We start from the raw sequence: 27903 nt of genomic DNA, 5'->3' as shown, positions 1-27903 counted from the left end.
CGTGAATTGCAAAGAAAACCAGTAAACTCTAAAGTACCCCTATAGACTCTCTCCGGAACTAAATGCATTGATCCATTATTTCCAATTAGAATTAATTTTCGCTTTTAAATTACTAGTGACGGAATTCTTGTTTTTTGTATCATTGTAGTCGAGAATAATAATAATAATAATAATAATAATAATAATAATAATAATAATAATAATAATAATAATAATAATAATAATATATTCATAGAAGAAATCCAATAAATACTAAAGTAATTCACAGTTCCATTCATAATGAATGGAATTGTGAAGTACTTTATTATTTATTGGACTTCCTTTATGAATGTATAATTATTCACTATAGTGCATAAAATGTCCTAAAATTTCGATAAAAATTGAAATTTTTAACCCAATTTGCTACATAAAATGTAAATTATTGAAAAAACGCTTATATAATCTTGTATGTTTCGAATTTAGAGTCGAAACAGTTTTAAATCTCGACTCGTGCATATCCCTACCGAGAAGTGAGTCGAGACAATAGCTTATTCGAGCCGATGGGTCATCCCAATCAAGTCGGCTTGAGCCGGTGGCTCACCTGAGCGGAACCGAACCAAGTTGATGGCTTATCCTAACCGAGCCTACTGGAGCCATTGGCTTAGTTGAACCGAATCGAGCCAAGCCCATGGACTCGTTTTAACCGAGCTCTCTCGAGCCGAGTCAAGCTGAGTCGGTGGCTCATCCCAACCGAGCCGGCTCGAGTTATCGACTCACTTGAGTCAAGTCGATGGCTCATCCCAACCGAACCAGCTCAAGCCGTCGTCTAAATTGAGCCGAGCTGATGGCTTATCCCAACCGAGCCGGTTCGAGCTGTTCACTTAGTTGAACCGAGTCGAGCCGGTTCACATCACTACCTGAGGTTGGCTTCTACTTGGGCTCAAAACTTCGACCGTGCAGATCTCAACCTTGATGGTAAGAACTACCGTACATACTTCCCTAGTGCTCTCAGTAGCGTCATGGCAGGGGTTGAAGATGGACGTTCCTATTCCAGCTTGTAACCTTCCCCTCTTTTCCCCTCTCTGTCACCTTGTTAACCACCAGTAGATTTCCCGATGAAGACCACTGGAGGCAAACTTCATCCGAAGATTTTTTTTACCGTGTTACTTGCTCGCACAAGGAAACTAATTGGGGCAAAGAGAGAGAGGTAAAGTTTGGGAGAAAAGACGTAGAAGGCGAGTGTAATACTGATAATTAGTTCTTTAGTCATTCAACCTTAAATTATATATGTACGTATATATCTGGAACACAATACTTGCGATATCTAACATTTACGCACCTACGTCTCTCAGAATATAACTGACGATTAGTCACTAAAGAGTAATATATTATTATTATTAATTTTCTAAGAGAATACGAAAACTAATATTATTATTGAAGTTACTATTTACATTTACGTAAGATAACTAAAAAAAACTAACGAATAGAATGAAATAAAGAAATAGCACAAACTTACCATATATATATATATATATATATATATATATATATATATATATATATATATATATATATATATATATATTTCAATAAAATGAATATTCTGCAACGTTTACAAATGCGGCAGATGTCTGCACATGGAAACCTTAAAATACTTCTAAGTTTATGTACTGTCTCAGGTTATTTAGTTAAAAAGTGTTCTATTTTTTTTATTACGAAGATCCGTAGAAACGATGACTAGCACAATGGATTTTTTTTTACACTAATCGCTTTTAGAATGTCTCACTCCTTTTGATGATGCACTGTTTATAAATGTAGTCATATCATCTCACAAATGGTGGACGTATCTGATAAGTTTTGAGAATTATGCAGCTACACATTCCGGTATTTCACACTATTTATAACGTCTGTAGTTTACTTTTAGAAAGTACTCAATTTCATACGAGTTACAACGTGCTATTCACTTAATTACTGTGTATGTATCACACGTAGTTTCATATTAAACCTGACATTCAACTTCACAATAATACAACAAAATACTAAGAATAACTGTAAAGGATAATATCTAATAAAAGAGCTACTCAACTCCACTGCAATAAGATATAATGAATTTACGATGGATTCCAAAGAAAATCTTTTATCTAAGAAATAATTCAGTTACTGAGAATAGCATATAATTAATATTAATTGGAATTATTAACAACTTAATTCGCACTATAGCTGTGGAAGGAATATCATAGGATAATTATCCGGTCAAATCTTTAAACTTCTTAATACTTCCTAATCTATATGTCTGTATTAGCGTCTTCCGTCTTCGGAACTACTCAACACCATCCTACATGTCAATAATCTCATGAACATGTCACCACTTCAAGCCGCTACTTGAATCTGATTTTTTTTTAGTACTGTTGCCAACGGTACTAATCATAAATTTTCCGCTTCCAATATCAGTAGTATGCAATATGTAGCATTTCACCGGTCGTTCAGATCTCCTACGTAATATTAAGCGCAATTATTGTATTACTTTTACTCCTTTTTTTTTAAATCACTCATACAATACAGACTACAGAAGAAAAATGCAATATAGAAATTCTTTCAACTAAGCATGACGAAAATATTACTTGAACACTAGCAGCTAATTAAACAGAATATATACATATATATATATTATCGTACACATGTCACATAAATATTCGTATAGGCCCTTCTCACTATATGGATGTATGCGTCACATTTCAACGGTATATATGCATATCATTATCGTTACTATTTGTTTTAAGCACTATATCATGATAAGGTCGGAGCTTTAGGAACCCCTCAGATTAAATATTCTATAACGTATATGACTTCAAATAGAACAAAACAATTAAACACATTGAAATTTATTTTGTGTCACAAGAAGTAATGGCATTTTTGAGAGCATCAGTAGCATGAGATTGTCGGACAGACGAGAGAGCAGAGCATATACAACGAGAGCTACATTAGGTGGACGAATTTAGTTGGATCTAAGCAAAATACGGTTTGCCCAGTTAACGGGGCGAGCTTAAGTAGTTTTGCATTACATGGTTAGTGGCTTGGCTTTAAAGCTTACTCGTAATTCATTGTTACGGATGTATTGCCCAACAAAACAAAGATATCTACATTAGCCATCTTTATACCGGAATAAACACACACCAACAATTCTTCAGAATAATTACGCTCTTTGTGAAGCTTATTTCACCTATGAAATATCAGGTAATATTTCTCAAAATTCGTATTAAAATAAATTATTCATTAACACAAACCAATTTATCACATGCTTGCACGTCCAAAGTTTACCAAGCCGAGCCACAATATACGGTGACAAACTTCAATCATAGAAATACAGCAACTTCTCTCGTTAGTTCGATGGCCTGCATAGAATTTTCAAAATAAATCACTTACTCTTCTTGAAGGTTTATATAAATACGTATATTTCTATTGTAAGATATCTTATTTTTTTATAAAAAAAAAAGATCCTAAACTTGTTTGAATCACTACTTATTTCACGCCACCACACCTTGCGCCAAAAACATAAAATGTTTCTGCACATTTTCCTTTTCTTCTTCTTCTTCTACTACTCTGCAAAATCGTCTCTCGTTCTGTCCTGCACCCTTCAATGCACACTTAGCTTACGATTTTAGATTCTTATATAGTTAGTACGCCTAAAACAATGCTTTATAGTTTAGCATTATGCAAAATAGCTTACTAAAGATGTAAATTATTTCTAAATTGTTAAATTACTGATTCTTTAAATAATTTGTGGCCAGTACAGTAGCATTAATATCAGAGATTCGCAAAATTATACGCAAAGAGTGTTATGGGGGCCACACAAATCTACATATGTGACATGTACGTTACATACTCCCGCCTCTCCATTAAAAATTTAATGGTAATTAAATTTTTCTTAGTCCAAGCTTAAAATTTGTTTATATACTATAATAAAACTTACTTAACATAATATTTACTCTACAGTTCTCTCTTTAATGTTTAGGGTAATGTTTTAACAAATCCTTGCGTTTCTCATCCGTACAATCGAAGATTTTTAAATTTCGAAAGTTTTCAGTACCAAGAACTTCACCTTGTAATGTGTGTAATAGTGCTCGATTCCTCAATACCTTTACTACTAGATACGGACCTGAATACACATTCATCCATTTAGCAGATTCTTTCTTTAAGATAGAAGACAAGTAGTGAGTGCGAAGCATGACTAGTTGTCCTTCCTGAAGTTCAACCTTTTGTCTATTACTATTTGCAACACTTTTGTCGTTACCGGAAACAATTATATACGGAGTTTTATCTTCCACATGTTCTACGTTCTTGGGCCATGGAAAAGCTTTCCTAAAACTGTCAACACTGGAATAATTCAAAAATGATTCAGCAGGTACCCCATTTATACTAGTGCAATATGAGTGGTTCAAAAGACGTTGGATTTCCACTAAATACCGGTTCCATTTCGTCTGATCCTGTCTACTATATAGGCGAATCAACCTATTCAACTCCTTATGGCTTCTCTCAGTTACACCATTCGAAGTGGGAGAGTAACTCGAGGTGAGAATATGCCGAATTCCATATTTCTTACAGAAATCCTTCCACATGTTAGAAGTAAACTGTGAACCACGATCTGATACGATTTCTTCTGGATATGGTAATAAATGGAAATATTTCTTCTCGAGGCTCGTGATGATTTCCTTGGTATGAGCAGTTCGCAAAGGGAGAAACGTCACAAAACGTGAGTGTATATCAATTATAGACAGGATATAATGATATCCTTCACTAGGAGGTAACCTCCCTACAATATCTATGCCTAGTTTCACGTGCGGCGCATCCGACTCAATATGGCATTCTTGTCTAGTGATTGCTCGAGTAGAAAACTTTGTCTGTGCACATTCTACACAGCTGTTAATATATCGTTTAAATGTATATCTCTGCTTCCTCCAATAGAAGAACGACTTACAGAACTTCAGACATTTTCGTACTCCAAAATGCCCCATTGAATGTATGGTACTTACTATCTCTTCTACGCAGCTTTCCGGGATTACCAAGAGCCATCGAGAGCTCTTCGGCGGTCGTAAATATAAGAGCTCATTATATAGCGTTAACTTATTGTTCGAACTTGTATTTCCCAGCTGTTGTTTCAACTTTAAGCACATGTCATCCTTTTCTTGTTCTCGTTTTATCTTCTCGTGATCAATCTCAGAAAATTGTGACCTCGACAGAAAATTGATGTAATGCACTTCTGGTTCAGCTTCAACACTAGGAGGGCTACGACTCAAAGTATCTGCAACGGTGTTCTCCTTTCCAGGGCAATGCTCAAACTTCAAATCAAATTTTTGCAACTTTAACAGAATCCTCGTTGTCCTTGGATCAAGACATCTTTGAGTGAATGCATTAGTAGCGGCTGCATTGTCCGTGTGGACATAGGTCTTTCGTCCTATGATATATTGTTGGAAGTGCTCGCACAAAAATAGTATAGCCAATAACTCAAGCTGTGAGATAGAGAGAGATAACTCATGCGGCTTCACTCGACGGCTTGCATAACCAATGACTCGCTGTTCCTTTTGATCTATGCCCTCTTCACCTGTCGGGTATTGTGCTAAATATCCAGCTAGGTTTTCCATACATGCATCACTATATATATGGAAAGGAAGAGAGAAATCTGGTTGGTCAAGTGCCGGCGGATTACTCATAATTACTCTAAGCTTATAAAACGAATCAAGTGCTTCCTGATCGATTACAAATTTTCGATCCTTTTTTAATAAATTATAGAGTTTTGTCGTAAGCTCTGCATATTTAGGCATAAATCGATTTCTCCAGTTAACTAATCCCAAAAATCTTCTAAGTTGTTTTCTAGTTTTAGGGATCGGGAAGCATCTTATAGGTTCATTTAATTTAGGGTCTACCTTTATCTCTGTTCCACTCACTATGTGACCCAAAAATTTTATCTCAGTTTTAAAAAATTCACACTTCTTAAAATTTAAAGAAAAGTTAGCCCTTTCAAAAATGTCAAATACTTGTCGCAGATGTTCTAGATGATCAGTCTGTGTTACACTTTTCACAAGTACATCGTCTAAATAGAGAACTACAAAGTCACGAGTTGACTCATCAAAAAATTGCGTCATCACATGTTGAAATATGGCTGGAGAACTTTTAAGACCTTGCGGGAGCACCGTTAAGACGTATTGAGAACCCTTATAAATGAAGCTAGTACAATCGTACGAAGCTGGATGAATACTTATTCCATAGTATGCGCTGGAAGCGTCGTAAGTTGAGAACCAGTGAGCCTTCGCCACACGATGAAGCAGATCATTAATCGGCTCTACCTGTACTTGGGGAGCAATAATTTTTTTCATTAATAGCCCTCAGGTCCAGTACAGGACGAACTCCTCCAGATGACTTCCTGACTACATGAACTGGATTTTTATACGGTGATAACTTTTTCTTGGCAATACCTAACTTCAACCATTTTTCAAGCTCCGCTTCAAATTCCGCTTGCATTGTTTGTGGCACAGGATAGATAGGTTTAACGACTGGCAAATTATCTTTTAATTGTATTCGATATGGAGGCGCTTTAACTCTGCGAGGGTATTCCGAGAACAAACCCCGATATCGCATCAGTATTTTACGGAGTTCTTCTCTAATTTCATCTGGTAGATCATTTCGTGAACTTATATACTCATTAATATCTTCCTCGTTTACATTACAATCAGAATTTAGGGACGATTCGGTGGTGGTCATCCTTTCTGGCTTTTCTTCAGATGACATATCTGGCGATGTAGCTTGGCAGAGTACAATTGGGTCACACATAAAAGTCCTTTTTCCCGTTCTTTCTAAATTAATCTCCAAGTCCTCATACGGCACCTTCACTAACATCACACTAGGCTGGTCGGTAGAAACTGTCACAATATTACCATTACTATCTCTCATTATAATCTTCTTTTCACCTCTATCCAAAATTACTTTAAACTGATCCAAAAATGGACATCCAAGTAGTATATCGACGCGCAGATACTGGATAACGAACATCGTCACTTCGAAAATATGGTCCTGAATACTTAAATTGAACGTCTGTACACCCTTAACTAAAAATGTTTCCTTTCCAGCAAACGCTCCCAACTTTAGGTTAGAATATGGTCTCAGCTTCGCTGATGGGAATCGTTTCTTTAGTTTACACCAAACTTCCCAATCCATAAGAGAGAGTTCAGATCCGGAATCAATAATACAGGTTAATTGCAGTCCCCCTATATTTCCCTTCACTGTAGGGGAATTTGAGAAATACCTGACCTCGTTTTCCTTCTCAGATTCTTCTTCCTCCACCACAAAATTTACATCAAATCGTACGAATGAACTTGGATTAGACATATCACCTAAAGAATTTTCTTCTAAGTTAAACCTTGGAATATTTATTGGGCCACGAATTTCGTTTACAATGGGGTGTTCAGATTTTCCGCAGTTATCCTCCCCCACTAAACAAGGTAACTGCGGGGCTAGTTTGTTGATTTAGGGATTGTTTCGTCTTCATCAGTATGTCTAGGATTTCTAGAATAGTCTCTACTCTGATCGTTCTCGGAACTACCTTGGTTATTGCCACTGTTATTACTTTCAGAGTTATGATTTATATTTCGATTATTAAAGTTATATCCGTAACTATATCCTCTTCCTCGTCCACGACCATTTCTCCTATTATATGAACCGTTTCCTGTTGTATGAGCCAAATGTTTCATTATTACCTGACTGTGATCTCTGATTATTCCTATCCCAGTAAGGCTGATAATCTCGATTATTTCGATTACCCCTAAAACTCTGGTATCCATTATTGTCACTATTACTATTTTGGGAACTTGGTGGTGATCTATTGTTAGTTTGTGTGTAAGTCAAAAATTCTGTCTGGCTACCGGTTTCAACTTGCGTTTGAGGCATCTTATGGGTTTTAGTTTGCCGCACAAAAAACCGTTTAGGCGGAGGGCGAGAATCAACAGAATTCGTTTGTCCTGCTAACGCAGCTATTTTTGCCGTTAACTCTTTAACATTTTTGCATAAATGAGAAGCTATAGTCCGGGACTCTTCTGGCGGCAAACTTTTTACTACTAAATCCACAATTTCAGCTTCATCCGGATTATTAACAATTTGGAAATAATCGTCTATCAATCGCCAGGTAAACTCTATCAACGACGAATCCTTCATTTTGTCGTATCGGCGAGATTGTAACTCCCACTTTTGCGCCCGTTCGAGTTGATCATTACAGTACATCTCCCGAAATAACCGTTCAAAATCCGCATAAGACTTAATACTATGTTCGACACTTTTATACCACGCTCGGGCATATGATGTTAATTGCTCTTTTGCGATTTCTAAACGTTCCTCATCGGTTAGTGACGGGTAGTTCGATAAACATCTTTGGAGTTTTTCCAAGAACTCACGAGGTTTTCCTTTTGTAGTATTTCCATCATATGTAGGGAAATAGCTACGGTCACTAAGTTTAGGTTTCTTTATTGATACTAGCTTGGAGTCAGGTACAGTCACTCTGGGATTCTCGTGCGAAATAGAATTAGAAGTAAGATAGTTACACGTTACCGTCTGAGTATTGCTATTGGGAGGAGGTTTAATATAATAGCCATTATCGTATACTCCGGGAGTAAATACTCCACATCTTAGGCTTGATTCCGTGGTCTGTGCATTTCCAACTCGCGAATAAAAACTAGGGCTTGGTTGAGAGATGAAAACTCCGCTGGTCATACCTCCAAACAAATAAGGTGCTGACCAGGTGGTATTTACGCCTCCAGTTGTAATAATACTAGTAGTTACACAAGTAGTAGCTGCCTTTGTGGAATTGATGACGGTTGGTGGTTCCCCACTCACGGTCTTGAAGGTCGTTTCATTTATAATCGATTTATCTTGGTTTATTCCTTCATACCTTCTCTTCCGAGAAATTCCTAACTCGCCAGTGTCAAGAAGTGTTGGCTTTAACTCAATAGCTATTAGTCGGTTATTAATTTCACTGATATCCTCTGCAGTTTTTCTCTGTATATCATTTAACTTCTGTTGCATTCCCCGCGTAGTGGCATCAATTAATTGTAAATCCATTTCTACCTTCTCAGACTGTTTACGCAACTTGCCGACATCCCCTGTGTAAGAAACCATATTCGATTCGTAAAGTTCAAACCGAGAAGAAATGCCTTGAACGGTGGTATTTACCTCCCTCAACCCTTCTTGGGTTTGCATGGTCTGCTAGCGTACAGCAGAAACTTTAGCGTCAACCTCAATAACCTGAGTTTCAAAATTTTTAACTTGTTCGTTTACTGCTCCCATTCTTTTCTCTATCGCGCCATTTACGCGCTCGTCTACTTCTTTAATCTGAATCTTGAGATCATCTACTGCTGTCGCTAGAGATATAATCTCAGAATTAGCTCTACTTAGACCGTCATTTAAATCCTGCTGTACTAAGTCAATTTTCTTATCGATAGCATTAGTGATACTTCCTACTCTACGACTCATATTGTCGAATCTCACAGACATGTTCTCAAACCTATCCTTACAATCGTCCTGTAACCTTTTAAACTGGTTTTCATTGTTTAATTGAACAGCTTGAATCTGACTTTCTAAATTCTCTACCTTACGATCTACATGAGCAGTTACTCCACTTATCGTGGCGTTTATTCTACTAACCATAGTTTCCATTTGATTGTTTAAGTTAGTCAACCGAGTATCCATAGTTTGATTATTTTGCTGCATCATTACTAATTGTCTCATTAAATCTGACAATGTTATCTCCCTAGTTTTCTCTTCCGAGCGGTTGTCTTTATTGGGTTCGCTTCTCTCGATTGCATGCTCTAAAGTATTCCCATTAGCAGTACTACCTATGTCACTTGTTTCATTTCCCTGATTGGAAATTCCCTTGCTTATCGGTGTCGACTGAGGTTTAAGACCAACACCAATAAAACCATTCGTAATACTCGTATTCCTATTCATCGTACCATTACTAACGGTAACTGATATTGGCGGTTCCTTCCGACAGTACAAACATCGCCACCCCTGATCATTTTGTAATGCTACGTTTTGTTCATCTGTCTCGGGTAAACCCAAGCAATTGAAATGATACCATTCATTACACTGCGTACACTGTACCCAGTACGTATATAAGTCATGTTCAGTACGGTCACATATGTGACACGGTTTATTTTCAGAGTTATTACTCCCTTTAAAGGTATTAGTCGAATTCGTTGAATCCATCGTTTACAAAATATACTCACACAGTTCAAACAATATAAATGTATCTGTTTGCTTCTTTTCATATAATAGCCTCACCACTAACCATGCAAGCTAACTTCCTAATATTCATTTTGCTCTCTCTATTTACTCTCGTCTGCTCTCTCACTCTCTTAGGTTTTTTTTTTCTCTTCGAAGACTTCACAATCTTAGTGATTTCCCTTCGAAGACGAGGACATCACGCGTCCTGTCACGGTCGCCATTTTGTAACCTACCCCTCTTTTCCCCTCTCTGTCACCTTGTTAACCACCAGTAGATTTCCCGATGAAGACCACTGGAGGCAAACTTCATCCGAAGATTTTTTTTACCGTGTTACTTGCTCGCACAAGGAAACTAATTGGGGCAAAGAGAGAGAGGTAAAGTTTGGGAGAAAAGACGTAGAAGGCGAGTGTAATACTGATAATTAGTTCTTTAGTCATTCAACCTTAAATTATATATGTACGTATATATCTGGAACACAATACTTGCGATATCTAACATTTACGCACCTACGTCTCTCAGAATATAACTGACGATTAGTCACTAAAGAGTAATATATTATTATTATTAATTTTCTAAGAGAATACGAAAACTAATATTATTATTGAAGTTACTATTTACATTTACGTAAGATAACTAAAAAAAACTAACGAATAGAATGAAATAAAGAAATAGCACAAACTTACCATATATATATATATATATATATATATATATATATATATATATATATATATATATATATATATTCAATAAAATGAATATTCTGCAACGTTTACAAATGCGGCAGATGTCTGCACATGGAAACCTTAAAATACTTCTAAGTTTATGTACTGTCTCAGGTTATTTAGTTAAAAAGTGTTCTATTTTTTTTATTACGAAGATCCGTAGAAACGATGACTAGCACAATGGATTTTTTTTTACACTAATCGCTTTTAGAATGTCTCACTCCTTTTGATGATGCACTGTTTATAAATGTAGTCATATCATCTCACAAATGGTGGACGTATCTGATAAGTTTTGAGAATTATGCAGCTACACATTCCGGTATTTCACACTATTTATAACGTCTGTAGTTTACTTTTAGAAAGTACTCAATTTCATACGAGTTACAACGTGCTATTCACTTAATTACTGTGTATGTATCACACGTAGTTTCATATTAAACCTGACATTCAACTTCACAATAATACAACAAAATACTAAGAATAACTGTAAAGGATAATATCTAATAAAAGAGCTACTCAACTCCACTGCAATAAGATATAATGAATTTACGATGGATTCCAAAGAAAATCTTTTATCTAAGAAATAATTCAGTTACTGAGAATAGCATATAATTAATATTAATTGGAATTATTAACAACTTAATTCGCACTATAGCTGTGGAAGGAATATCATAGGATAATTATCCGGTCAAATCTTTAAACTTCTTAATACTTCCTAATCTATATGTCTGTATTAGCGTCTTCCGTCTTCGGAACTACTCAACACCATCCTACATGTCAATAATCTCATGAACATGTCACCACTTCAAGCCGCTACTTGAATCTGATTTTTTTTTAGTACTGTTGCCAACGATACTAATCATAAATTTTCCGCTTCCAATATCAGTAGTATGCAATATGTAGCATTTCACCGGTCGTTCAGATCTCCTACGTAATATTAAGCGCAATTATTGTATTACTTTTACTCCTTTTTTTTTAAATCACTCATACAATACAGACTACAGAAGAAAAATGCAATATAGAAATTCTTTCAACTAAGCATGACGAAAATATTACTTGAACACTAGCAGCTAATTAAACAGAATATATACATATATATATATTATCGTACACATGTCACATAAATATTCGTATAGGCCCTTCTCACTATATGGATGTATGCGTCACATTTCAACGGTATATATGCATATCATTATCGTTACTATTTGTTTTAAGCACTATATCATGATAAGGTCGGAGCTTTAGGAACCCCTCAGATTAAATATTCTATAACGTATATGACTTCAAATAGAACAAAACAATTAAACACATTGAAATTTATTTTGTGTCACAAGAAGTAATGGCATTTTTGAGAGCATCAGTAGCATGAGATTGTCGGACAGACGAGAGAGCAGAGCATATACAACGAGAGCTACATTAGGTGGACGAATTTAGTTGGATCTAAGCAAAATACGGTTTGCCCAGTTAACGGGGCGAGCTTAAGTAGTTTTGCATTACATGGTTAGTGGCTTGGCTTTAAAGCTTACTCGTAATTCATTGTTACGGATGTATTGCCCAACAAAACAAAGATATCTACATTAGCCATCTTTATACCGGAATAAACACACACCAACAATTCTTCAGAATAATTACGCTCTTTGTGAAGCTTATTTCACCTATGAAATATCAGGTAATATTTCTCAAAATTCGTATTAAAATAAATTATTCATTAACACAAACCAATTTATCACATGCTTGCACGTCCAAAGTTTACCAAGCCGAGCCACAATATACGGTGACAAACTTCAATCATAGAAATACAGCAACTTCTCTCGTTAGTTCGATGGCCTGCATAGAATTTTCAAAATAAATCACTTACTCTTCTTGAAGGTTTATATAAATACGTATATTTCTATTGTAAGATATCTTATTTTTTTATAAAAAAAAAAGATCCTAAACTTGTTTGAATCACTACTTATTTCACGCCACCACACCTTGCGCCAAAAACATAAAATGTTTCTGCACATTTTCCTTTTCTTCTTCTTCTTCTTCTACTACTCTGCAAAATCGTCTCTCGTTCTGTCCTGCACCCTTCAATGCACACTTAGCTTACGATTTTAGATTCTTATATAGTTAGTACGCCTAAAACAATGCTTTATAGTTTAGCATTATGCAAAATAGCTTACTAAAGATGTAAATTATTTCTAAATTGTTAAATTACTGATTCTTTAAATAATTTGTGGCCAGTACAGTAGCATTAATATCAGAGATTCGCAAAATTATACGCAAAGAGTGTTATGGGGGCCACACAAATCTACATATGTGACATGTACGTTACAAGCTCCGTGTAAAAACACTACTAGTCCACAAAACGCATTTTGAGATATTTGAAGAAAGAACTTTCGTTTGTTAATGCCACAAATGTACAGCCGACATTATAGCATTCTGCTATAACGTGCGAGGTCTTGGAAATTGTACTGCTCTTCATTACAACTTGTAGTTCTACATCTTTAGTGTTATTTTTGCCTTTTTTTCAAAATGGCTTATTTTGGACTCTCACTGTTTTCCCACTCACCGATTCAATTCTAACGTTATTTCCGAAAAGTTCTTTTATTATTATTATTATTTGGATATGCACAACCAGAATTCTAAATACACATAAATTCACATGAATAAACACCCCTAATAGCACAAGTAGTCCACGGGACGTCCCATTATGATCCCGTACGACCCACAACGATCCTAAAAAAATCCAGGATATAAATAGGTAATCCCAGGGTCTATATGCATGGGAATCCCACGGTTGTCCCGCAGGATGGCCACTAGCAACGGGAAATAGAAATTCACAAAATTATACGTATTTCTCTCATAATAAAAGAATATGTTTAAAAATCTGCAGAAAAGAAAATATAAACCATAAAATTTCGCCTGGTCCTCAGTGCTGTGGTGCGCGTTCGGAACCGTCATTTGTTTGTCACAATTGCATTGTGGTTTGTGGTGTTGGAGGGAATACGTGAGGCAGTGATGCCAGTTGGCGGGAAATTTCCCGCAAAACGGGAAATTCTGAGCACTACCGGGAATGCGGGAATTTTTCTTTAAAATAGGCTGAAAACGGGAAATTCTGACATTCTCAACTTTTCTGGTATGTTTTATCATTCATTCGTTTTTCTTCTTTTACTCTTCTCTCTCTCACATGAACAATTCCTTCACTGACTTATCTCAATGTTGACCAACTAAGCAGGCATATAGCCAGCACAAGCGAGTAGTAAAGACAAAATGAAACAAAAAGGGTCTGGTACTATGGACTCGTGCTGCGAACTGACCGTGAGTAAATACCTGATCTTTCCATTGTGCTATCCTTCCTCTCGCACATGTGAGATTGGTTTATTGTTTCCAAAACAAATTGGGTACAGTTGTCTGTGGTTTTGTGTTTTGGCACGCACACTGGTGTCACTGCTATGTTTCGATAATGAAAGGAAATATCAAATCCATCCGGTACATATGATAGGAAAAAGCAGGAATCGGGAATCGATACCAAAGCTAGGTACAAGACCCGTAACATCGAGCTCTTTTGTAGTAAAAGTGAGCTTCAGTATCACACAAAAAACTTTAAGCATCTAGTTAATGTAATGCAATAGCAAAATACCTTGTCTATTGCTACAGTTTTTTTTCTTTTCTTAGCAAGGAACAAGTAATGTGCAGCAAAACAAAAATCTTGTTAAGACCAGAAAATTGTATTGTGTTTCTTTGCCGAACACAACATTCCCTTCCAAACCATAAAGGAAAACACGATGTTCGTTAAAAAAAAAAAAAAAAAGTTCACAGTGTTCTTGAATATTGTGCCAGCTTCTTTGTGATATTATCATGCATAATTGTAAATAGTGGCTTCTACGTTACGAGAATAAGTTCAACTGCACGTTATAGGCCCTCTGAAAAGATATTTTTCGAAATTATTTATCACTAGGTGTTATAAACTGTATCTATTTTAGTTGGCGGGAAATTTTGCGTCTAATCGGGAAATTTCATGGCTTCGGACGGGAAATTCACTATTACAAAACTGGCATCACTGACGTGAGGTTCAGCGGTGACGCAGTGGTAGATGTTAGTGAAAATTGTGTTCCAACAGATTTTAGTCTGCAGCATAATTGATTTCGGTAAGTGTGTGAAATGAAAATTTTAGTGATTTAAAAAAAAGGGTTGTTGTTATTCTAGTTGTAAAAAAAATGATGAAATGGTGATCGTACAGCCGTAGTACTCAATGTTTAAAGTTCAACAGAGCAGGAATGCTATGAACAATGGATTAATATGGGCAGATTTACAATAGGTCGGAATCTTTTAAAATATTTTTCACTTTTTATGTTTCAAATAATTATCTAAAACCTTCTTACTCTTATTTCACACTGTTATTTCATGCTGAAATTATGGCGTACAGTTTAAGAATAAACACGCAAACTGATTTACCATAAAACCTGCATTGTACCTGATGTACCAAACTGATAAGCAGCCATTCAGTGTCCAGCACCAGCCCCTGGGATTTTGTTAAGATATGTGTGGTAAAGCGAAGATGAGCAAATATTGTCTAGTTATTTTTTACTAGATTTGGGGCACTAGTGTTACAAAACGCTCCTCAAAACTTATAGCTGATCGACTGAAGGGGCTTAGAAGCCCCGCAGGGCTAGTTGTTTTCTACCTTTGAAGTGACACATGATTTGCACTGCAACCATTGTTTCTAACCATTTCCCAAATCTTCAGATACAACACTTACCATCTCTTCCTAACTTGTATTCAGCCGCCTTTTGCCTTAGCAAATAATTCCTCCATAACATATACTTTCCTATGTTACTTACTCCCACATATGGTTTATGAAATTGAATGAAATGAAATATTTATTTTAACGTCTCACGATTGTGCACCGAGGCTATGGGAAACGGTGATGATGAGAAATGAATGAAATGGTGGAATGAAGAAAGTGGGAGGAAACGGGAGAACCCGAGAAAACCCACGCACACGGTGTTTGTCCACCACAGAGTTCACTTGGCGCGAGCTGGGATCGAACCCGGGACCCCAAGCACCAGAGATGAACGCTCTACCTCTGAGCCACCGCGGCCCCATATGGTTTATGAGTTTAAACAATTATATTACCGTTTCACTATTTTACTACTAATATTTTTCGACCTATAAATTTTTCTTTTGGTAGAGCCGTCTGCTAAAGTTAACCCGCCAAGGTGTTAGTTAGCGAAATTGATGAACATGGATTATTTTCAATTAAAACTGCTTTCATCATATGTTTTGTGTTTCTTTTCTGTTGTGAAGTGACTTAAGCAAACACAACAGTGTTGCACTTAAAAGCAGCGCAGCAGAATCTGCCTTTTTACAAATTTTAACCGGACGTATCTCATGCAAATTTCATCATAGTGTTGAAATTTGCAAAGACGATGCAATGAAACAGTTTAAAGGCTACTGTGGAGGCTTTTTTTTTTACGTAGCTTGAGTTACATCTCTCCACTATATTAATGTTTAAATTAAAAGTGGTTTATTTACTTTACGAAATGCAGGTCTACCTGAGCGAGCGAACGGGGTTAGAAGCCCCCCGAACATATTTGCGACTTACAACTACAAATAATAGCCGAACCCCTTCAAAACGCAACGGAGGTTGAAAGGTTAGAATTTCCAAATATCGAGACTGTGAAGCGTGATTCGGGTTATCAGGCACCAGTGACGAAAGATTTTATGCGAAGAACTAAAGTCTTAATGAAATTCAATTTGGGGGTTGCTTTTTGTTTCTCCTCCAGTCTTTTACGGTAGTGATTTTGATTTTAAAAAAAAAGCAGGGTTGGCTGGTTTAAACCAAGCCAGGTGGTTTTTTCAAAAAAAAAAAAAACTGGATTAAACCAAAAAACGAAAATGTTCGTAAAAGTGTAAGTGTTTGTAAAATCTTGATGAACACACATTTGTGGGTTATCACGTTTCACTCCCGTATATTATTCGTATTATATTCAGACCTAAATTCCCCATTCATTACTCAAAAAGATTATACTACAAACGCAACTCTTTTTATGTAAGTTTATAAATGTTTGTTTTGTGATTTTTTTTGTAGTTATTATTGTTATGTTGGCCTAATTGCAATCAAAGAAACATTCTAAATATTGTTTTGTTTCAATGTTTACTATTAATAAAATACATCGAAATTCCGTACTTTGTGTGTGTGTGGGGGGGGGGGAAGGGTCATACAGACCCCACGAGAGGCATTTAGTGAAATGAGAAGTATCTTCGATATCTATTTATGTATAAATGAGTCTGAGCCAAAGTGGACCCAAATAATTCGTATCTTTGTGATATGCAAATTAAGTAGAGATGCAAGGGCTCGGAAAAAAACCGTCTTTTTTGGAAAAAAACTCGTTTTTTTCTGCTTTGCTTTTTTGCTTGGGAAATTTTGGGCTTTTTTCAAAATACTGCTTTAAATTGATAAAACAGACTTTGTATCGCTTCTCTATAACACAAAAAATAATTTAATTAGTGGTTGATGCTGATAATAATATAAAACATCGAAAATAAACTATGAATTTCGAAAAAATATTTCAAACAATTTTTCTTCAACATATTTACATTATGAATTCCACAGGATTAACCAATGTATATAATAAGAATTTTTTAACTTCCTATATACAAAAGTAAGCAGAGTTGGCAAGAACCGTGGTTGTTTTAGAAAATGCCAAAAACCCGTTTTTGGGGGGATGTTTAAACCAGGCTTTTTTGACTTAGATTTTTTGCTTTATGTATTTATATTACATATTCACAGAAATAAGTTTGTTTCGCCTTGATGTTATTATGCAACAGGGGGGTTATGCCGGAAGAACTCCCATAAGCTTAAAGAAGTGCGGTCAGTAAATTTCTTAAGTTGAGAATCTCCCTCCCTAGTCATTGGGAAAATCCCGTCATTACTTGAAATGTAAGACACTAACGGGAAAATCCTGTTATTGCTTTGCATGTAAAATTTAAAGGTCAACGTACCATAATCAGTACGCTAAAACTGAGGTATTAAATTACAAATTTAGTACCGGTACGTAGATATCATTGAAAGTCCAATCCAAGCTAATGTTGGAAGCTACGTAGGCAATCGATAAATTTTGCCAATTTCTATCAATATATTTAAGCAATATTGGCTTCTTTATAAAACACCACGCATTTAGGCATGCAGAAATATACAATTTGTTTTGTTTCGTATATTTAGGCTTAACATCCTTACGAAATACCGAGGTTATCAAGGAGAAGACTTTCGCTTAAACTGACATCCGAACCGCTACTTGGGTTACGCATGAAAGAAGGCTTGTGGTTCGACCGAGAATTGAACATGGGACACCTTGATTAAAAGGTGAAAGGGAAATTAAACTATTGCAGGTGGTTTGATATCTGGAAACGTCACCATGAAGTTCACACGATTCGTATTTTTCATTCTTTTTATTTTTGTGGTTTAAACCAGTTATTAAAAAAAAAAGTTGGTGTAAACCAGCCAACCCTAAAAGTAAACACTTCTTTTTAAAGAATACACAAATAACTAGCAAAATAGTATGTAGTATTTTTACTTCAAAATATTCCATACCCTCTTTTTGAAACAAAATAAAATTAAAATAAAACATAAGAGAAATACTTAGATTTATATGATACACTTAAAGGCTGCACATCTAGAGCTTTTGGTTCTGTATATTCTTGAAATTCTACAGTTAAGTTTTATAGAAGCACCATCACAGTTTACCCAATCCTCAAGTTTTCTGAATTTTTAACAAGAGGGATTCAACATATCATTACGGAACTCCCCCTCCCCAAAAAAAGACTACGGAATATATTTAAGTTAAGCTAAATACAACTGCACAACAAACATAACTGAGTGATTAATTTTGCGCTTCTATCGGGAAGTCCGGGATTCAACCAGCATTCGACCATTCTGACAAAGCTTTTCTTCATTCCATCTGTGAATGTAGAAATAGTGCGTGTACTGTGAGTTGGGCGACTTCCTTTTTTATTGTTTTTAAATCGTTATTATTACTAATTACCAGCAGTGACGGTTTTGCGAAGGTTAGGGGGGCGGTCTTTTGGACTGAAGCCCGTTCCCCAAAGTTACGGAATGTCTGCAACAAACGTAATATCTATTATTTTTGCCTTTACTCATAAACTTTAAGCTCCCGTCAAATAAAAATTACGAATGTTTTAAAAAAACTAAACATTAGTAAGAAACCCTTCCCAAAATACTTTTCTAAATCCGCTACTGATTCTCAGTATAAAATGATTTTTAAAGTTGTATCCGGAAGATTATTGCTAAACATATAAACGAAACGAAATATTAGTTATGCCTGTACTCATAAACTTCAAGCACTTCCCAAATAAAATTAGGACTTTTTAGGAAACGAAACAATCAGAAAAACCCCTCCTAAAGTACTTTTCTAAATCCGCTACTGATAATTTGTATAAATTGGTATTCAAGGTTGTGTCCGGAAAATTATTGCTAAATCACTTCACAGCTACAGTATAACAGAAATGTGGAAGTACGGTTTGACGGATATATTGAAAAACTTACACTTTGATGGATAAATAGAAAAACGGGCAAGTTTAACTTTTGCGCTAGAAGCTAGAGTACTAAAAGCTCTTAGAAATGAAACACGGATGACAAACTAGAGAAGAAAAAAGATGTCGATAACTCAAAAGTTAAAATAAAGTTAAATAGCCTCTAAAATTACCCTCAAATACTACATTCTTCATGTTAGCTTTAATTCGTAAAACATGTGCTCCATCCATCTTGATGGTGAATTTCAGAGCGAAATATCACATTCAGGTCATGGAATTCTTATCTAACTATAGAATATACTATAAGAAAGCTATTTAGATAGAAAAATCATGAAGTTGAAAAAAGCCAAAATTTCCAAAATTCTCGTTTTTTTCCCAAAAAAGCCGGCTTTTTATGTGAAAAAAACCATCGATTCAAAAAAGCCGGCTTTTTTGCATCTCTAAAATTAAGTCGTTGTATTTCTTTAATTTGGACCAATATAAGTCGTTGTTAACTAACTTGAATTAAATTAGTTCTTCTGTACTCCGTAGTACTTTGAAATTGTCCATATGTAATTCAGTATAATGGTTTCACTTGTGCAACTGTTTATCTTTTTGTCCTTCTGAAATGACTCTTGAGAGCTATATTAAGAAGCATGTAAAGATCAGTACAACGTATTTTTATCAGGATTCCTTCGTGAGTGAGTCGGCAGACGTATCGCATTTGTGGCCAATTAGTCCTGGTTCCGAGTTCAAATGGAGGACAATTTCTATCGGATGTAACTCGAGAAGCAGTTTTTATTCCGCTTTAAGCTTATGTGACAACTTCCAGCATAACCCGGCTGTTGCATAATAACATCAAGGCGAAACAAACTTATTTCTGTCCATATATGATATGAATATATAGAGCAAATTATTTAAACCAAATAAACCTGGTTTAAACCAAAAAAAAAACCGTTTTTTTGTTTTTTTTCAATAAAAACCATGGTTTTTGCCAACCCTAAAAAAAAGTGACTTAGTTGCGTTACGAAATATAGCTGAGCGAGCGAAAGGGGTGAGAAACCCCGCAGTTTTTTTTTCTTTCTTTCATTAGCACAATGGTTCACTAAGCTGCAGTACCAGTTCCATGGATCGAGTTGGGGGAAATACTAAATGCCATCCCAGTTAGGCAACTTCACTCTTCACGCACTTTATTGTATTTTATTCGCAAAATACGCAAACCTAATTTAATGCTAATATATTAAAATATACTAGTTTAGATTTTTTATGACAACGATTTGTAATATAAGAAAAGATAAAAGTATTGCAGTAACTCAAATTGTAAAAGCTGAGCGAGGATTGTATTCTGAAAAGAGGAGGAAAAGAGAAAAACAATATCTGTGAAGGGTAATATTGGCTGGAACATGTTACCTTATTCTTAATCTGCACGGTGTGATTTACGTAAAAGTGGTAATTCGCAAATATAATCGAAAAATATGGATGACTATCCCAGTCATGTGTTTCTTTTATTTATATATTTAGTCAGCTTAGACAAAAGGTCTAGTGAGCTTTTGTCCTACACCCGCCAGTGAGTGATGGAAGGCAGTGTTGGATGTAAAAGTAATGGAAAGCTACAACGTATTGTGCTTACTGCTCATAAATCCTTGTTATTGCCAGGGTTGGCAGAAACCATGTTTTGTCGAAAGAAAGAAAAGAAAAGTTACTTTTTGTTCAAATTGATTTCTTTATTTATTTAGGTTACATATAACTAAGTTTGTGTAGCCTTAACATCCTTATGCAACAGGAGGTTGATGAGCCCTTTCACAACATAAAAGGCTATTCCGAAAGTAGACATCAATAAAAATGACGTAATAAAGTTGTCATGCGCTTAAAATACAAGTTTTCGTAAAAAGCACCTTGTTCGGTTTGGTGCAATCAGTACATTAGCATAATTACAATCTGATTTTTTACTAGGGAACAACAGAATTTGGGCTTCGCCCACTTCACTTTATTCTAATACGGATAGTATTCTGTGAATCGGGATTGTCCAGTTTCAGTACAGAGCTGGGCGGTATATGTATATTTTACATCGAAAAGCTCCCGCTTTAATCGTGCCGGTGTGATTTTTCATAAGCAGATATTTTGCATATTAATTTTCCTAGGGTTATGCCCTAGGCTAAAGGAGACTGATGATAATAATAAGTGAAATGGTGAAATGAAAGAAATGTAAGGAAATGGGAAAACCCCGAGGAAATCAACACACATGGTGTTAAAATTTATTTTATTGTCACTGTATAATAGCCAGTTCGCTAAAACCGACGTTTATTTCTTAAAAAAGGCTGGAACTTTAAAATTAAAACTGAAAAGTCCAATTGATAAGATGTGGATGTAGCCAATAAGGTTTCGCAACTTCTAGTTCTGAAACTTAGTCGACTATGATCCTGCCAAGTTCGGTCACCAAATACCTGGGACTAGTTCTGTTAAATAAAAAAAAAAAAAAAAAAAAAAAGCTCGCTCACCTCAATAATCTGTATAGTGATTTCACTTGTGCAGTTGTCTTTCTAAAATAATTTAAAATATTCACAAGTACGCAAGATCAATATAACACATTTCTATCAGGTCTCTTCTGTACATGAGTCTACAGAGAGTCGAGCTAGGTCTTGGGTTCGGGGCCAGGCGGAGGACAGTTTTTCTTGGGTGCAAACTGGGTAAGTGATTTGATCCCACTTTAAGCTTTAGGTTCCATCCTTCATAAGGTCTCCGCTGATAAAGCTTAGTATGTATCGTGAATATAATGGTATATGTTCTCGCTATGTGTACAATATATTGAGTATTTTTTGGTGTTTCTTAATGTCCGAGAAATATTTTTAACTGAAACATTGAAAACAACCAACTTCGATAAGAATGAAGTATACTTTAATGTGTTAGTATCGCTATTGTAATTTAAATACTTTTTTCAAAAATAATTACAAAGAATACCTCTAAAAAATTTTTTTATGAAGTTCATAACGTTTAAAGTGCTAAGACCTGATAATTCCTGAAATTACCAAGTTTGCAATCAATAGAATTTTATATTTGTACTCTGATAAATTTGGTGCGTAATTTAATGTTAAATTTTATATTTTAGATTGCAGAGCTCCGTAAGATAGGAGGTACTAATATTGACAGTATTGTTACGAATATAATGAAGCGAATTCTAACCAACATGTTAGCAGCGGAAATAAGTTGGACAGGCGGAAAGACGAAGACATCATTCTCAGCCCTTGCACTTTGTGATGTTCTTACAGGTAATATATTATGATTTATTATATATTTTCTTATGTTATTATTTAAGACGATTAACTAGAATTTGTATGTGTTTCCACTCGATTCGACCATCCACTACAAAAATTATCCAGAAGTTAGTATTGTAAGACAATTCTCCGAAGTAATTTGTTCACAGAGCTCAGTTTTTCCAAAGAATTTGTATGAGAAAATAAATGTCGATATGTTTCGAGAAATTAAATTCAGGATTGTGAATTAGTATTTTATACCAGCTTACATAAACTTATTCTCTTAGTTTCTTGATACTCACTACTTGTTTAATATCATAATTGACTTTTCTTAAAATTTAATGATCGTGAACTATTGTTTCATTCTATTTTAAAATTTATTTTTGAGAAAGAAGAATGGATGGTAGATTTTTTTATAATGTTGAGCAGTTTGCGTTATCCAGGAGATTTTTTTTAAATCATGGTATAGTACACAAATATTTCTCATGTTTTGAAAAACCTCTAAACTTAATTATAAGGTAGAATTACAAGCTACCACGTGTCTGAAATGCTTCGTGATTTTAAATAAAATTAGGATGTTGTTTTTGAAATACACTAAAGTCCTACAAGTTATGGGATAGCGGTATAGAACCACTTCATGTGTTGCGGAAAACAAATATAAATGCACATAGCACTCGACTTCTGTTACTTGAACTTCTGTAAAAGGTCATTGACCGTGATGTTGCTTCTACGACGAAAACTATCAATGTGTGTGTTGCTCTTGATAACTGCCAGTATGCCGGATAGCCATACTGATCATGATCCCAGTTGATACGAACTGATGGTAGAGTGCGTATGTGGCGGAGACTCTAGACGCCGTAGACTCAAGTTATCAACAAGGGAGTTACAAGCTTGTGGCCTGTAATTATGTGGTGCGTGTTTATATGGCATTCTTGGATCCTCGAGTCCGATTGACCTAGACAATATCAGCAAGCCAAAATTATTCGCGATTGGTTTGCAGAACATTCTAAACAATGAATCGGCCAACTATACTGCTAGACATAAAGTTAATAGAAACATGTACGATATCATCGTACGAACCATTTGTGCACACGTTTTACTTGCAACAATCACGTCATAATAGCCAACAACCAAGACTTTATGAAGGATTTCCACCGACTTGTCGAGTCCATGCCATTCCAAGTTGCTGCACTCGCCATGCTCGAGAAGGCATAGCACGATAGACCTATTATCTTTGTATCCCATAACTTTTGGAACCTCATTTCACCTATTGAAATGCATGTCGAATATTATATTTCATATTCCTTCTTGTTATAACACATATCTATTGCAGAAATTTGCCAGTTTTTCTCATTCAGAAATATTATATTTCCAGAGACAGTGAGGCAACACGCGTCCAGCAAATTTGCTACAGATGCTGAAATCAAAAGACCAGTTCAAAGCTGGCTTCGTCACGCAACGGAAAGAATGAAAAGAGAGAAATGTAAGTAACATATTGACACTTTTACGTTTGTAAATTGCTTGCTCTTGCTTAGTCGACGTGGTGAACGGAAGCTTCAAGCAATCAATTATAATACATAAAATTATTCTGTATTATAATGTAATGTATTGTTGATGTCGCACCAAAGACACCATTGTGCGACCCTACTTAATAGTTAAGAAAAGTCGTTGTAAAATTAATAATACACTCTCTTTGCATGTGTAACGCACCCGCGATAGGCATGGAAACCCATTTACGAAGTGGGATGTGTCTACTAAATACGTTTTATGACTTTTAAATAGTGTAGATGGCTATTGTAATTATTATAGTTCTGTATTTTTATCTTCATACAGGTCAGGCAGTCTTCGTTTTTAATGTTATTTTGCCATGTCCCAAGAAATCCTACACGAATACTTTCACATAAACTATAAACATGCCAAAAGACTGCTTGGGGGCGATCGTCCTTCGGGATTCTACAGGGTGTTTACTGGAGTTGACTTCTTGACTTACAAATTTTCAAAACACCACCCTGGATAAAAAAAAGGCATACTATGATATTCAAGAAGCTGTAAAATGTGTTGATAAAGCTAGTTCTTCAATATTCTGATGGAAAGAATGCATAGAAACTAGTGGGTTAAAAAAAAAAAAAAAAAGGAAACACTATTGATTTTCTTTCTCGAATTACCAAGTTCTTTCAATGTTTGACCAATTAATTTTATCATCACCTACACCCAGATAATGGGACTGCCATCTTGAAGGGTCTCAAAGGAAATCTTTATATTTCTCCAGTATTAGACAATAATTTCCAGTACATTCCAATATTTCCAGTAAGAAAATCAAATACCAGTATTTCAAGTACCAGTAGACACCCTGTTCTACACCACAGTTGATTCACATTATCTTCATTGTGTGTGTGTGTGTGTGTGTTTGTGTGTGTGTGTGTGTATGTGTGTGTGTGTCCAGCGGAAATCTTGTTCTTTTTTGTACGGTTCGGGTAATTTTTGATCATCCCATTGCAAATACTTGTATCAATATTGTATTTTGTTTATTACTTAGTTGCTCCTTTCTAACTTCTATCTTAAGGTTTGTAACAAAGTAATGCTAGTAATTTGGCTTCATATGTTCCGTTTTCCACTTTTTACATGACATCTGATACAAAAGAAAGTAAATGAATTCAATGGATAGAGTTTTTTTTTCTTTCATTGAAACAATTTTTTACTTACGTCAAGGGATAGTAATGTTCAACAATGAATAAAAGAGACAAACGTCATTATCCAAAGCTCGAACTAGAATGTGTGTGTGCCTCGATTGGCCTGGACAGTTAGCTATGTTGCTTGTCTTTGCCTTTTGGCTTGATTACTGATTTAAAGGCTAACTTTATATATTCATCGCTATGCGAACTAAATCCAAACTTGGTGTGCTTTCTCTGCTTTTTAAAGTTCGTTGTTGGTTTATAATTAATACTTAGTATTATATTCACTTCTTGTCAGAAGCGCGACTGATTCGCAGCATCACATATATTTACATATTTCTAGCGAAAAGATTTTTCAATTCAAGCAAAACAGGTCTCATTGTCTTATGACTGGATCATAATAATAAAGCGAGTAATTCCAACAAGTGTCATCTCCCTACTACTTTCCATACATCCATACGTATTTAACGTAATTATTAGATTTTTCTGTGGCTAATTTTTTATGAATATTTGCACTCACTTCGTCTTTTAACAGAATTTTTTTCCTTTTCCATTTTGTAGGGAAAGGGGATGAACAAAGCGCGATGTTGACAGGCAAATGAATACACATAAAGTGCGATGTGACTGAAGCCGGGATGAACATGCAAATGCTCACATTATAAAACCCTAGATGTATATTTTGAAAGGGTGAAAAAATCCCTTCATGTATGATAGCTTTTGAATAAAAGATTGTACGTGTGTAACCCATTTGTTTTATTAAGCATATCTTTCTTTGCTACACAGATGCTAGATAACTACGATCCAAACGTGACCTTCGGTTATTAATGATTAATTAGGTTCATGTTTCAGAAAAGGCAGTTTTTTTTTCCCTAGCTGAATCATGTTCCATTCTTATTTTCTTTCTATCCCTTGAGGAGAAATTTACAGCTGAACAACACTAAGTTAGTTATTATTACAAGTAATGTGGAAAAATACTATATGCAGATAACTTATATATTGTAAATAGCTACATCTTCGCTCTTATTTCGCATAGTCCCATATATGACTATGTTGAATCGTACAGATCACTTTGTCACAAGGAAGACGTTTGAAGGATTTGATGATGATACAATGTGGCGTCAAGCATCCACTGGCTACATTTTGCAGTTTATCCCGCCAACAAGGAGATTGTCCAAAGGCACCAATTGATATATTTTCTCACGAAATTTAAATTTACCTAACCATAGCTAATATCATTGGAAACGTTACTGCGGTAATAGAGAGTGCAAGTCAACGAGTCAAACATTTGCTTTTGAAATGTTTACCTATAGCCAGTGGCGTATTTAGGGGGGTGGCTTCCGGGCTTAAGCCTCCCCCCCCGAAATCTTACTTAGTATGGTAAAATAAATTAAATATCTTGCAGAATTTTCACATTTCCAGGGAAAGCCCCCCCCGAAAGATAGCAAAGCCCCTCCCGAAACAAAATCGTAAATACGCCACTGCCTATAGCCTATAAATATGTACCTGACGGGACTCACTGGGACTTTGAAGCGGAAGTTCATGTACAGGCCACCCTGTGGTATTGCACGATAGCTCTATCGGTAATTACAGAGTGAAGCTATTGGTTATTTTTAGGCGCTGGCTTTTCAAAGGCGCCTCTCAAGTAGCTACACGTGAAATAACACATATTCCGTTTGATTTGCACTGTACATTGTGTTTGCAAATCTGAAACCAGAGCCTGAAAACAGTCAATAGATTCACATCGTCATTTCTGGTGCAATGCTACACGGTTACACATGAGCTTCCGTTTGAAGTCCCGTAGGATTCTCATCAGGATTTCACGGATGTCTCAGGAGTCCCACGGGATCGTCCCGGGATTATCCCATTCGCGTACGTGGTTCTGCCTGAGGATATCCTCTGGTTTCCTACGGGATTCTTCCTGCATGAGTCCCGCTGGAGTCCCACGGGTCGTCCCGTTTCCCGGGACAAACGCGGACATCTGGAATTCGCGTGTCAGTCCCATGGATGTCGCAGGAGTCCTATGGGAGCGTCCCGGGATAGTCCCGTTTTCCCGGGCGGGAGGGCCATGGGACATCCTAGGGAAGATTTTGTGCTATTAGGGACATAATACTTATTAATGGGCACGGAAAAAGTACACATTACGGGGCCTATCTTGCGTACAAGATAGCCCCCAAATGTCATCTCCTCTTTCTCGAAAACTATCAGGGTACAAACAAAACTTTTTTCGGTACAAACGGTACAAACGATTTGCTTTCGAATTGTGTATTTCAATTTTTTTTGCTGTGATACGGGGGGCTATCTTGGCTTCAAGATAAACCCCGCCTCAAATGTCATCCCCTCTTTCTCGAAAACTAACAGGGTACAGACAAAACTTTTTTCAGTATAAACGGTAGAAACGATTTGCTTTCGAATTGTGTATTTCAATTTTTTGTGCTGTGATACGGGAGGGGGGGCTATCTTGGCGCCAAGATAGACCCCAGTTGCCCTCTCAAG

The 27903-nt window shown here is 35.9% G+C and overlaps 1 long non-coding RNA gene across 1 annotated transcript; it reads left to right on the top strand.

Moving 5' to 3' along the window:
* Positions 1 to 15014: 15014 nt before the first annotated feature.
* LOC145670729 (uncharacterized) lies at positions 15015 to 26153 on the top strand. Its single transcript, XR_014128397.1, has 4 exons — positions 15015 to 15103; positions 22594 to 22753; positions 24114 to 24221; positions 25972 to 26153. It is a non-coding gene; the product is annotated as an uncharacterized LOC145670729 (long non-coding RNA).
* The last annotated feature ends 1750 nt before the right edge of the window (positions 26154 to 27903 follow it).

Source organism: Thermobia domestica, chromosome 14 (genome assembly GCF_964235325.1).
Source record: "Thermobia domestica chromosome 14, izTheDome1.hap1.1, whole genome shotgun sequence".
In the NCBI taxonomy this organism is placed as follows: Eukaryota; Metazoa; Arthropoda; class Insecta; order Zygentoma; family Lepismatidae; genus Thermobia; species Thermobia domestica.
Note: the sequence above shows the minus strand (reverse complement) of the source record. Positions and strands in the feature narration are given on the sequence as shown.